Here is a 12,705-nt window from a genome sequence, read left to right as displayed (position 1 = left end):
CCAAGATGGGGCTGCAAGATGTGGGGGCCTAGGGCATCTTGGGCCCATCTTGTCCAGCCTGGACCTCAGCAGCCCCCACCTGCACAGGCATCAGAGGCTGGAATCAGTTCACACTAACCTACCCCAACATAGACAAACATGTAGCAAACATGGCAGCCTCTAACCAGCATGAATGGTGGACCTGCAGGTCAGGAAGGGAGCCATGCTCAGCACCAGGCAGTCCTGGAAGGCTTCCTGGAGGAGGGAACACAGACTGACTCTGAGGCTGGGGTAGGCTTTAGAGAGGCGAGGAGGGGAGGGCATTCCAGTGTTCTGGTATGGAGGGCAGCTGGGCTAAGGCCTTACAGGTGGGACTCTTATCACACAACATGTGCAGCCCAGGGAAAAGGGAGCAGTGGGGCCAAATTGGGAGGGGGCCTCTGATACCAGGCAGAAGATAATAATAGCAAAACCACAACAGCTGAGGTTTACCAAGAGCTTAGCTGAGCGTCTGGCCCTGTGCCGAGTCTTTATAATATGGGATCTAAAAAAGATCAGTGAGGTCCTACATTGTAATTGTCATCATTACAGATGGAGAAACTGAGGCTCCGAGAGACTGGGTAATTTTCTCAAAGACTAGTGATGGTGAAGCTGTGATTGGAGGGCAGTTCTGCATTGTGCTTCTAATCACTGAACCCCCTGCACCTCTCAGAGGCTCCTGGGAGCCCCAGGACGGTGCTGGGCCCTTCTGGAGAGTTCAATTCCCTGATGATGCTGGAGTTGATAGAGCTGAGCAAGGCAGAGAGGGGACAGTCGGGTTACTGCAAGGCATGCAGAGGAAATGCATGTTTCATTTTCATTATCACATTCAGCATTTTGATAGGCCCTGTAGGGAGATTTCTAAGACCATGAAGGCAGCATGAGAGCAGGGGCTGTGAACATATTTTTGATCAATTGCAGGGCTACTCTGGCCCTCAGAGTGACTCCAGGCCAGTGCCACACATGGGCTGTCCTGGTCTGTGGGTCAGAAGTCAAACCAGGGGCCAGGCTGCATTGCACTTTGTGGGCCTGTCATTGGCCCCTATGGGCATCCCCTAGCTCCTGGGGGGAGGCCAGCTCCCTGAAAACCAGTTCCCCACATGACCAGTTCACTGCAGAACCCGTGTGCTGGAAATCAGCTCCCCAATCATCAATTTGCAGAAGAACTAATTCACAAAACTTCCCAATTTACCAGAAACTTCTTTTTTTTTTTATAACTACTTGAATGTAATTTTTGAGTTTTCCAAACATTTATCTCAATTTTGCATTTCTTGCAATTAAAACTTAAATTTAAAATAAACTAAATTTAAATTTAAAATTACATTCATAAATACCTGAAGAATTTCAGAGGTTGCCAAAACAACCCCGACGTATGTGGAAATAATAGAATTTTGGCTTTGTTATAGGAGCTAATGGGGTACGCAGCCTCGACAGCAGTTTGTTTGAATGTTAGGTGCATGAGGGTGAACCTGCTAGACAGTGGGGGGCAGGCAGGACACGTGCCAGGTAAAGAATCAGAGATTAAAAGTATTAAAAATTCTAAAGCTGTGAAAATAAGAAACATACCAGGAAGTGACAAGAGTAACCAAGTGACATTTTAAATTTTGAAAGAGAAAAGGGAAGAAATTTAGTGAATTCAGTTCAATGAACATTTTATTATTTATTTTTTTTGTGAGGAAGATCAGCTCTGAGCTAACATCCATGCCAATCTTCCTCTTTTTGCTGAGGAAGACTGGCCCTGGGCTAACATCTGTGCCCATCTTCCTCCACTTTATATGGGAGGCCACCACAGCATGGCCTGACAAGCGGTGCATCAGTGCGCACCCAGGATCCGAAGCCGGGCCGCCAGCAGCGGAGCACTCGAACTTGACCGCTACGCCACGGGGCCGGCCCCTCGGTGAACATTTTAAATTGAACACCTACTCACTGCCCTCAAGTTGTCACCATCTGGCCAGGAAGCAAACAGGGAAATAACAAGTGTGGCAGTGACCGTTGTCATCTGACTGTCCTCAGGGTTTCAGTGAGGTCACAGGGGATCATCATGCAGCCCCCTTCATTTCTGGGGGTCCTGGGCGTGTGTCCTGTGAGCTCATGAATTTGGGCCTTCTCCAAGCGAGGTGGATCATAGTCAGAGGATCACAGATCCTCCTCAGTCGTGAGTCTTGCAGTCTCCCTCTATCTTACCTCCTCTCCCTCTGCTTAACCTCCCTCCTCTGCCCCCATCTGTTCTAGAGTTCCCCTCAATGCCTCACTCATTCTTGACTGCCTCTCACTCTGCACCTCTGTCTGGACAAGCCCCTTGCTTTGCTTCTTTTCCTTCCTCACCCTCTGCCCTTTTATCGCTTCTCTCCTCCACTCTCCTCTTTTTCCCCATGGCTCCTGGGGCACTTGGCATTTCTTTGTTTCCCGTGATGACCGTTGGCAGTTTTGGGTGGCCTCATTATGCCAGACTGGTCTGCCAGCCTGGAGTGGGATCTTGGCAAGCCCTCCATGTCTCCAGAGGGGAATGTTGGGCTGGGAACTGCTTCCCGGCTGCTTAGCACCTCACCCACCCTGAGCCTGAGGGATCCCTGAGCCAGCTACAGAGGTGGATCAACTTTGTGTCCACAAATTCAGGTTTGAAATGCACATAAAAGGAAACTTGCTCCTACTGGTGGGAGACACTTGTGCAAACCCAGCTGGAGGTCCTGGACTCCTGTCCCAGGCTGCAGTGAACAGCTTCCTGTTTACTCTGGGCTGCTCAGAGAGATGCTGGAGGGGAGGTGATCCTGATCCCCAACCAGATGTTTTGACCCCTGGGATGTTAGCCTAGAGGTTCCTAATCCAGGCAACACAGTAGCACCACCTGCAGCTTTTGCATACATGGTGCCTGAGCCCCACCCAGAAGTTCTGATTTCATTGGTTGGGGTGGGGCCTGGGCATCATCACAGACTCCCAGGTATTAGGTATTCATATTGTGTAAGCTGGGCTGAGAGCCACTCATGGCGACTCCAGACCAGTGCTGCCTCATAGAACTTTCTGAGATGATGGAGATGTTCTGTATTGGATAGTGTAACTGAGGAACTGAATCTGAAATTTTATTTAATTTTTTTTTTTAAAGATTTTATTTATTTTATTTTTTCCCCCCAAAGCCCCAGTGGATAGTTGTATGTCATAGCTGCACATCCTTCTAGTTGCTGTATGTGGGACTCAGCCTCAGGATGGACGGAGAAGTGGTGCCTCGATGCGCACCCGGGATCCGAACCCGGGCCACCAGCATCGCAACGCGCGCACTTAACCACCAAGCCACAGTGCCGGCCCTTATTTAATTTTAATTAATTTAAATTTAAATAGCTAATGTGCATAGTGGCAACTGTGTTGGACAGTGCACTCTACATTTTTAGAACAGTGTTCCAGCCCTGGCTGCGTATTAAAGTGACCTGGGAGCTTTAAAACATATCAGTGTGTGGACTCTGCAGCATTGATTAAAGGAGAAACTCTGGAGTGGGGTGCAGGCATTGGCACTTGTGGAAACTGCCCAGAGGAGGCCAGCGTGCTCCAGGGTTGAGGACCCACTGTGTAGGGCACGCTGGCACGGCTGCAAGGAGTTGCTCTCAATTTTTTCACAGATCAGCTAAGAAATAAACATAAACTGTCACTCTCGTCATAGTTTATGTGTGTAATTATTGGTGGAAATGATCACCATAAAATAATCACGGCTAAAATTGCATATGGTAAAATTGGTAAGGAAATGATAAACTGACTGAAGATCCTGTTGGTAACTGTAAACGTTGACCTGGGAAAATAGGACTTAATAGAAATAATTCCACAAAAGGAAATGCAAAATGGAACGGAGCTATATTTCATAAAACTTGATGTGAACAAAAAATTAAAAAAAAATCTTTGAGCCAAATCTGTGTTGGGAAATTTAAACAGAAAATAATTGTTAAAAATGACAGTAAATATTAGTAAAATAAACATGAAGATTAAAAAAAGAGGAAACAGTTTAATTGTACTGTATAGGAAATGTATCAACAAATTAAATGGGCTTAGTGTAATTTGTTCTGGAAAATGACGTTCAAGTGGAAATTAATTAATATAGGTGTATTTTTAATTTAAATATTTGGTAAATGTAAACATGGAAGCAAAAGTCTCCATGGAGTCAAAACATCCATCTGTCAAAACACCGGGGTCAAGTGCTCACCTTGACCGCAATAACTCACTGGCCCATGCCTAGCCAGACCTGGGGTAGGATGGCCAGATATCAACCAAGAAGGATATAGGACACCCAGTTAGGTTTGAAAGTCCCAAATATTGCATGGGACATACTTATATTAAGAAATTATTCATTGTTCATCTGAAATGTAAACTTCACAGGGAATCCTGTATTCCATCTGGCAACCCCACCCCAGGTGGCTGGGCACCCAGCCCTGTAGTCAAGCAGTTTAGAAGGAGATCTATGTTTATACCAAGAATCAGTTAGGAGGCGCATTACTGCCTTTAAAGAAGCTTTCCTTTAGGTGTTCACAGTAGCTTTTTCTTTGGAATAGTGTGATCCACTCTCAACCTTTTAGTGACCTGGTGGCTCTATACAGTGGGGCGCTGAGGGGTCTCTCACCACACGCAGAGCCTCCTGCCCTCACCTTCCCGCGGTCTGGGTCGTCAGTCATGGTGTCTGCAACCGGCTGCAGGCCCAAGAGGCAGCTCGGGGCCTCCCTGAGCGCCGCTGTTACTCCTGCTCCTCCTTCCTCCATCAGCTGCTCCTCCTCCTGCCCCCTCATCGGGCTCCGTGAGCTGGTCCAGGAGAAGGAGCGTGGACTCTGGGAAGAGCGAGGGTCTAGTCTCAACAGCCACGTGGCCTTGGGTGGGTCACCTAAGCTCCCTGAGCCTGTTTCTTCCTCCCTGGGGAGAATTAATTCAAGTGCAGAGCCCGTCTAAGGGACCTGCCGCAGAGGGACACCCCGTGAACGGTGGCCTATTTCCGCATGTCTCTCTTGTGCTGCCCTCCTGCTGCCCTGGTTGTGTCAAGTCCCACTGGCCCAGCCCTTTCCCACCAAAGGCTGCTCTCCAGCAGCTGTGGTTTGAGAAAGAACAGTTCATACCGAAGTGTTGGTGGCAGCCTATGGCTTAATGCTTTGCTTCTTCTTAGGAAGCTGCGGGGTGCTGCCTTATACACCAGACTCTGCTCAGACCAAAAAGGGAAGTGCTGATGGTGAGCATTCAGGCACCAGGGCTATCAGGCTGTGAGGAGATATTTTGGGAATGATGAGTCTTCCTGACAGGTGACTGTCTCCTGTAGGGCTGTCTCTGGGCCTGGAGGAGGCCTTGGTGCAGGGTGGAGGTGGGGTTATCCTCCTGGGACAATGAGCTTAATTGATTGGGGAGGGTGGGGTTTTCCAGGAAGGAGCTGAACACAGGTCTTAGTCCTCTTAGCAAGAGGACCCCCCTGCAAGAATGCACGGGAGATGGCAGAGGCGCCTCGGGGAGTGGGTCTGGCCAGTTGGTGCCTGTCACTCACACCTGGAATGTGTTGATGAAGTCGAGGAGTTCCGTCCTGGTAGGAGCAAGTGGTCTCGGTCCCCCAGGCTGTCCACCAGAGCTGAGCAGGGCAGGAGTAGTGGCATTAGAGTGAGGGTCAAAGCCTTCTCTCCAGGACCCTACTCTCACTAGTGAGTCTCATCCTGGTGCCGTCTGTGACCTGGACCTCTCTGAACCTCTGTTTCATCATCAGGACAATGGCGATAACAGTACCCACATTGCAAGGTTGCTGTGAAGGTTAAATGAGATAATGCATGGGGGTCAAATGCCTATTTGGTGCTTGGCACATTGAAGGTTTGTATGCGGGGGCTGTTGGTAGGAGCAGGATCCATCTAGAAGCACATACATAGACCACACCAACATGTGGACACTACACCATGTGTATGCCCCACATGGACACATGGCTGTACCTGAGTGTGCACCAACATACCTGAATATGCACATACATTCTTTTATTTAAAAAAACCCACAAGAGTATAAAAATTATAAGTATTTTTTATAAGCATAAGTAGGCTCCATTCTTAACAAGTTATAAAAGAAGAAATGCAAGTTCTCCCACCCTCTGCCATCCACCCCTTCCCTTCCCTCCAGCGGTGCCCATTGTTGACAATTTGGTATATATCTTCCTCGGTTTTTCCTAAACACATGCAAGCATCTGTTTACATCCATGTGTACACAAAAGTGGAATCAAACTGCACATATTAGGCTGTACCTGGTTCACCGTGGACCCTTTCCTAGGTCAGTGTGTCAGTATGTATTGATCAACCCCAGTTTAAATGGTTGTGTGGTATGCCACAGTGGGGGTGTACTCTTATTGACGGGTATTTAGTCAATATATATGTCAATTTCTTGCTCTTGAACGATTACCCAGTGAACATCTTTATGCAAATGTTTCTATGTCCTTATACTACTTTTTTCTTGAGGATAGGTCCTTAGAAGTGGGGTGACTGGATCAAAGGGTATGAGCATGTAACGTTTTCATAGATTCTGCCAAATTACTTTTCAAAAATGTTGTCCTAATTTATGTCCACCAACAGTGTAAAAAAAAGTGCTGTCACTTTTTTATTTTTGCTAGTGCCATAGGGGAATAAACAAGGTATCGTATAATTTCCTTGACTACTTGTAAAGTTGAACATCTTTTCGTGTGTTTATTGCCCATTTGTATTGCTGCTTCTGTCAGTTGCCTCTCCTTATATTTGGAGTTGCTTGTTTTTTTCTTGCTAATTCACAGTAGTTTGTGTATTTGGGATGCTGTTAGGAATATTAACTCTTGGTCTATTTTATGTGTGGTGGGTGTTTTCTCCCTGCTTGTCATCTGTCCATTGCTTTGTCACAGGGTCATTCCTGCATAGGAGAGGATGTTCATCCCGATGTGTGCGTGTGCACTCAGACATTTCAAAAGGCAGAGGCGATTCGCTGTTGCTACAAGTTGGGGTAGATAGGCCTAAGTTCAGCCTCTGGGTTTCAGTAAGTGGTTTGCAGGCCCCCCTTTCTGGAATCCTTGGGAGGCTGTTTTGGGGCAGGAATAGTTGCAGTTCACAATCCCATTGTTCTCAGCGTACTCGGAAGTGTTGACCATATCCTTATTTTCCAAGGATTTTTATAACTATATTTTATTTTGTCCTGGATTCTATCCAGGACATCCCTGAGTTTCAGAATAGTTTTTCTTTGTCTTTCTGTGGATTGAAGTGGAAAACTATTTAGAGTTACCCTTGGGCAGCCCCTGGGGATTCAGATACTGGCGGGAAGGCTGCCAGAGGCCAGGAGGGCTGGGAATGTCCGGCTGTCTCTTATTTCCTGCCCCTCACTTCCAGGCACACATGGCTGAGGGCTGGAGGGGGCGAAGCTCACGGGTGTCTCCTCACTGGGGTCCTTAAACTTCCCCTGAGTGTGTGTGTGTGAGTGTGTGTGTGTCCTGCCAGGACAGGGGCTCTCTGACTTTCCTGTCATGCCTGACTCATTGAATCTAAAGAGGGGAAGGTGCAGCTGAGTCAGTGATGAATGGGTTTGAGTTTAGTATATATATTTTTAGTTGACATGTCCTTTTCTTAGTTTAAAAGATAAAGAATGAGAAACTGACACATGGTAACCTTTCTGACGTTTGTGATTTTGGAAATACTTTCTAACTTACAGAAAAGTTTCAAAAATAGAGCAAAGAACGTCCAAATACCCTTTACCCAGGTGCGCTTATTAACATTCTGTTCTGTTTGCTTTACAATATTCTCTCTCTCTCGCTCCTCGCGTTCCTTCCCTTCTTCTTCCTCCCTTTTTTCCTCTCTCTCATTTGCAGGTAAGTTACAGCAGTCCCCCCTTATCCGCGGTTTTGCTTTCCACGGTTTCAGTTACCTATGGTCAACCTTGTTCTGAAAATATTAAATGGAACATTCCAGAAATAAACAATTCATGTTTTAAATTGCGCGCCATTCTGAGTAGCATGATGAAGTCTTGCGCTGTCCTGCTCCATCCCTCCCGGGACACGAATCGTCCCTTTGTCCAGTGAATCCCACCCATTTGTCACTTAGTAGTCGTCTGGGTTATCAGATTGACTGTCATGGTATCACAGTGCTTGTGTTCAAGTAACCCTTATTTTACTTAATAATAGCCCCAGAGCGCAAGAGTAGTGATGCTGGCAATTCAGATATAAAGAGAAGCTGTGCAGTGCTTCCTTTACGTGAAAAGGTGAAAGTTCTCGACTTAATAAGGAAAGAAAAAAAATCATGTGCTGAGGTTACTAAGATCTATGGTAACTTTTATTACAGCATATTGTTATAATTGTTTTATTTTATTTATTTATTTTTTTCCCCCAAAGCCCCAGTTGATAGTTGTATGTCCTTCTAGTTGCTATATGTGGGATGCGACCTCAGCATGGCCAGAGAAGCTGTGCGTCAGTGCGCGCCCGGGATCCGAACCCGGGCCGCCAGCAGCGAAACGCGTGCACTTAACCGCTAAGCCATGGTGCCAGCCCTCTTTCAGCCCCTTTGCATCTCCTGTCCCCACATTCCAGTGGCTCCAGAGCACAGCAGAGCCAGGAGGGATGATCAGGTCTGGGGAGGATGGGAGAACAGCTTCATCTTTCTATCAGTAGGTTGCGGGGGGTGGACCAAGGCCCTGTTGGGGAAGAGGGAGAATCCCCCTCCGCCCTTTCCCTTAAGGTGCTTATGGCTGGCCAAATAATTAAGAGACAGGTTAGCAGGAGAAAAATAATACCAAGTTTAATAACGTGTATACATGGGAGAAACCAGGGAAACCGAGTTTCTTGACAAATGGTGAAGGTTTTCACCTTAAATAGCATATTCAGGTAGACAAAGGAGGATGTTAGAGGTGGGGAAGGAGACAGCTATGGGGTATTTCCAGAAAGCACAGCAATCAAGGGTGTGTAGATTTAAGTCGTCTCCTTCCGTCCTGATAAGAGTTTCCAGAGATAAGGTCATCTCCACCCCCACCCCAACCCTCGCCTCTTCCCATTACAGAGAGGGAGATACCTTTACAAATGTAAATGTTTGGTAAACAGAACTTTAATAAGAATGGGCTTAGCGAGGACCCCTCCCGTCTGTCCATACCCAAAGTTAAATTTCTTTAGGCAGTTAGTGGGGGAGGTCAAATGTCCGTCAGAGACAATAATCAAGGTAAAGAGACATATTTCAGGGTGGCCAATTTTGATCTCCCACAGCCCACAGGGATTTGCTTCCAACCTGCCAGGGCCTGCACACTCAGAGCTGGCTCTGCGGCAGCCTCTGCAGGACCCCCAGGCCCCTCCTTGCCTCTACGACCCCTACTGAATCCTGTCTGCCACACGCGCCACTGATTGGTGCCCACTGAGCTTGCAGCACCCTTGATGCGCAGAAGGCCCCTGGGCCCTAGGGTCTGTGTCTGTCTTGATTTCCAGATGGGGTGGGTCTCCTCAAGGGTCTGGGCCCTCCCAGGCCTGAGGTGCCCTGAATAAAGCCACATCTCCATCCTCTGTGAAATGAATGAATGAAGAGCAGCCATCTGGGTTTCCCTAGATCAAGCCTCAGTCCCCTCCCACCTCCCTGGGGAGTCCGTCTGCTCCCCCAGCCCCTCCTCCCAGAGCAATTCTGTGCCGCCTGCTGGTGGGCAGCCTGCTATGCTGTCTCCAGCCTTTCTTTCTAGGGAAGTGGGGGCTTGGGAAGCCACCCAGCTGCTTGGAGGGCCGGCCCCAGGACCTATGGCAGGGGTGCAAGGTGGGGGCATTTCATGGCCCAGAGACGGTTAAAGGAGGAAATAACAAATAGTCTGTCCTGGCCAAGGTCTCTGGGCTGCCCGGAGGTGTCTGGGCTGGCAGGGGTGGGGCCAGCACTTCCTTCTGCATTTCCTGCCATTGTTCCCCCCTCTACTTCCGGGAATTCTCCAGGGAGGGGGGTGGAGGGGGCTGGGTGGGCTGGAGGCCTGAAAGGGAGGCCAAGAAGGCCTGGCTTTGCTCTGTGCCCTCTGGCCCTGCGGCGTGTGTGGCCACAGCCTCAGGGCCCCGAGCTGGAGCGCCAGCTGTGTGTTCGGCTGTCTGTCTGGATGATCAGGCCTGCCGTCCCCTCTGCTCCCCGAGGCTGACCCCTCAGAGCTGCCAGGACTTGCACAGGGAATCTGGAGACCCGAGGTCTACAGCAGGCTCGCCATCCACCCGCAGGAGCAGGTCCCTCCGCTCTGCTGCCCCAGTTTTCCCGTGAAGGACAGAGTGACTCGGTTACCAATGTCGCATGGATTCACGGTCCTCTACACCTACTGTCTGGCTTTTTCGACATTGTAGAGTCCTAAGGACGCTTCGGTCAACACTCTGGTGACAGGTGCCTCCCCCGTGCTGGCCCTGGGATGGAGACCCTCCAGAAGCCCGGCTTAGTAAGCTATGATACACACCTGCTCCATGCTGCCAAGGAGTATAACACAAACCTGTCCAAATTCTAGAAAATGTGACTCCTAGCATCTCAAGGGGTCTCAGAACCCTGGAATGAGTATTAGTGAACACCTCTCCCTTTAGCCCTTTCTTTAAAGAAGTATTAGAAAAATTGAGCACATATAACATAAGCATATTACATAAGCAGCTAGTCTTTATTTTATCATGGTAAAATATATACAATAAAACTTACCATTTTAACCATTTTAAGTGTACAATTCAGTAGCATTAAGCACATTCACATTTTTTTTGTGTGTGTGAGGAAGATCAGCCCTGAGCTAACATCCATGCCAGTCCTCCTCTTTTTGCTGAGGAAGACTGGCCCTGAGCTAACATCTATTGCCAGTCCTCCTCTTTTCTTTTCCCCTTTTTCTCCCCAAAGCCCCAGTAGATAGTTGTACGTCATGGTTGCACATCCTTCTAGTTGCTGTATATGGGACGCGGCCTCAGCATGCCCAGACAAGCGGTGTGTCTGGTGCGCGCCCGGGATCCGTGCCCGGGATCCGAACCCGGGCCGCCAGTAGCGGAGCGCATGCACTTAACCGCTAAGCCGCTGGGCTGGCCCCCACATTCACGTTGTTGTACAACTGTCACCACCATCCATCTCCAGAACTTTTTCATCCTCCCAAACTGAAACTCTGTACCCACTAAATGATAACTTCCCATTCCCCCCACCCCTTGCTCCAGATAACCACTGTTCTACTTTCTGTCTCTGTGAACTCGCCTGTTCTAGGAACCTCAAGTAAGTGGAATCATACAATTTTTGTCCTTTTGTGTCCGGCTTATTTCACTTAGCATAATGTCTCCAAGTTTCATCCATGTTGTAGCAGGTGTCAGCATTTCCTTCCTTTTTAAGGCTAAATAATATTCCGTTGTATGCATATACCACATTTGTTTATCCATTCATCTGTCAGTAGACCCTTGGGTTGCTTCCACCTCTTTTTTTTATTGAGGTGTAATTAAGATATATTAGTTTCAGGTGTACAACACCATGATTTGATGTTTGCATAGATTGTGAAATGATTGCCGCAATAAGTCTAGTTAACGTCTACAAAATTTTTTTTCTTGCGATGAGAACTGGTTGCTTCTACTTTTTGGCGATTGTGAATAATGCTGTTATGAACATGGGTGTACAAATATCTCTTCGAGTCCCTGATTTCATATACCCAGAAGTGGAATTGCTGGATCATGTGGTGATTATATATTTAACTTGTTGAGGAACCGCTATCCTGTTTTTCCATAGCTGCCCCATCTTTTTCTATTCCAACCCATGGTGCACAAGGGCTCCAGTTTCTCCACATCTTCACCGATATTTCTTGTTTTCTGTTTTTTTGATAGTTGCCATCCTAATGGATGTGAGCATCATTGTGAGCAGCCAGTTTTAAAAATCAGCTATTTAGGTAAAGATTGAAGTTTTATTTCAGAACGTCATAAAAACCCATATTCAAATCAATTGTTATAGAGACCAGAAAAAGGAAGGTCCCGGGTACCAGGTGTGCTGTTTATCCACCAGGAAAAAACAATGAAGAAGCAAGTGATGAGAGTACACCCATGGCTGTTCCCTGTTCGTGCCCTGACAGTAATGTGCGGGAAGCACACAGGAGTCCCATGAGGACACCAGGCGACAGTTCTGATTGACACGGGCCACTCGCTGCCCCTGATGTCCTGCCGCCTGCAGAGGTGCAGAATGCTACCTGCTCATTTCTTAGCTTAGGGATCACGACATTTTTCCTTGGCACTCTTTTCAAGGGTCCCTTCACTGATTGCCACGCCGTAGCTTACTCTTTCCTAAGATCACATCTGTTTATGGGGCCTCCTCCCCTCAGTCAGAGATGCGGCCTCAGGTGTGTGTCATGTGACTGTCTGGGGCCTCTCTGAGGACTGGGGCATGTCTCTCCTGCCCCAATTTTCTTTTCTCCCTGTCCCTGAAGACAAGAAGGTCTGTTTGTTTTTCATTTATAATCATTGTAGGCAGAGCCCTGGGAAACCAGTATAGACGGCCTGTGTAGACATGGCTCAGATAAGCAGTGCAGATGTGATGGTGGAGAAACTGCCCTGGCTTTCAGGAGACGCTGGTCTGGGGGATTGCTGAGATCTGATGGGCAAGACAGCCCTGATGTGGGGGAGCCCAGGCTGGCAGGGGTGGCAGGACTGGGCCACTGGGGAGGGGCGGAAAGGGGTCAAGGTTGACCTTGGGGGAAGGGAAGGTATCTCTTATCCCTCCTGTGCAGGGAGAGGGGCGTGGCCCCCAGGGATGGTGCACG

At 48.2% G+C, this 12,705-nt stretch overlaps 1 protein-coding gene across 15 annotated transcripts in view; it reads left to right on the top strand.

Moving 5' to 3' along the window:
• DYSF (dysferlin) overlaps window positions 1-12,705 on the top strand; it is a 201,748-nt gene that overhangs the window by 24,642 nt on the left and 164,401 nt on the right. The window lies entirely within an intron of this gene.

This window comes from Diceros bicornis, chromosome 12, assembly GCF_020826845.1.
Source record: "Diceros bicornis minor isolate mBicDic1 chromosome 12, mDicBic1.mat.cur, whole genome shotgun sequence".
In the NCBI taxonomy this organism is placed as follows: Eukaryota; Metazoa; Chordata; class Mammalia; order Perissodactyla; family Rhinocerotidae; genus Diceros; species Diceros bicornis.
Note: the sequence above shows the minus strand (reverse complement) of the source record. Positions and strands in the feature narration are given on the sequence as shown.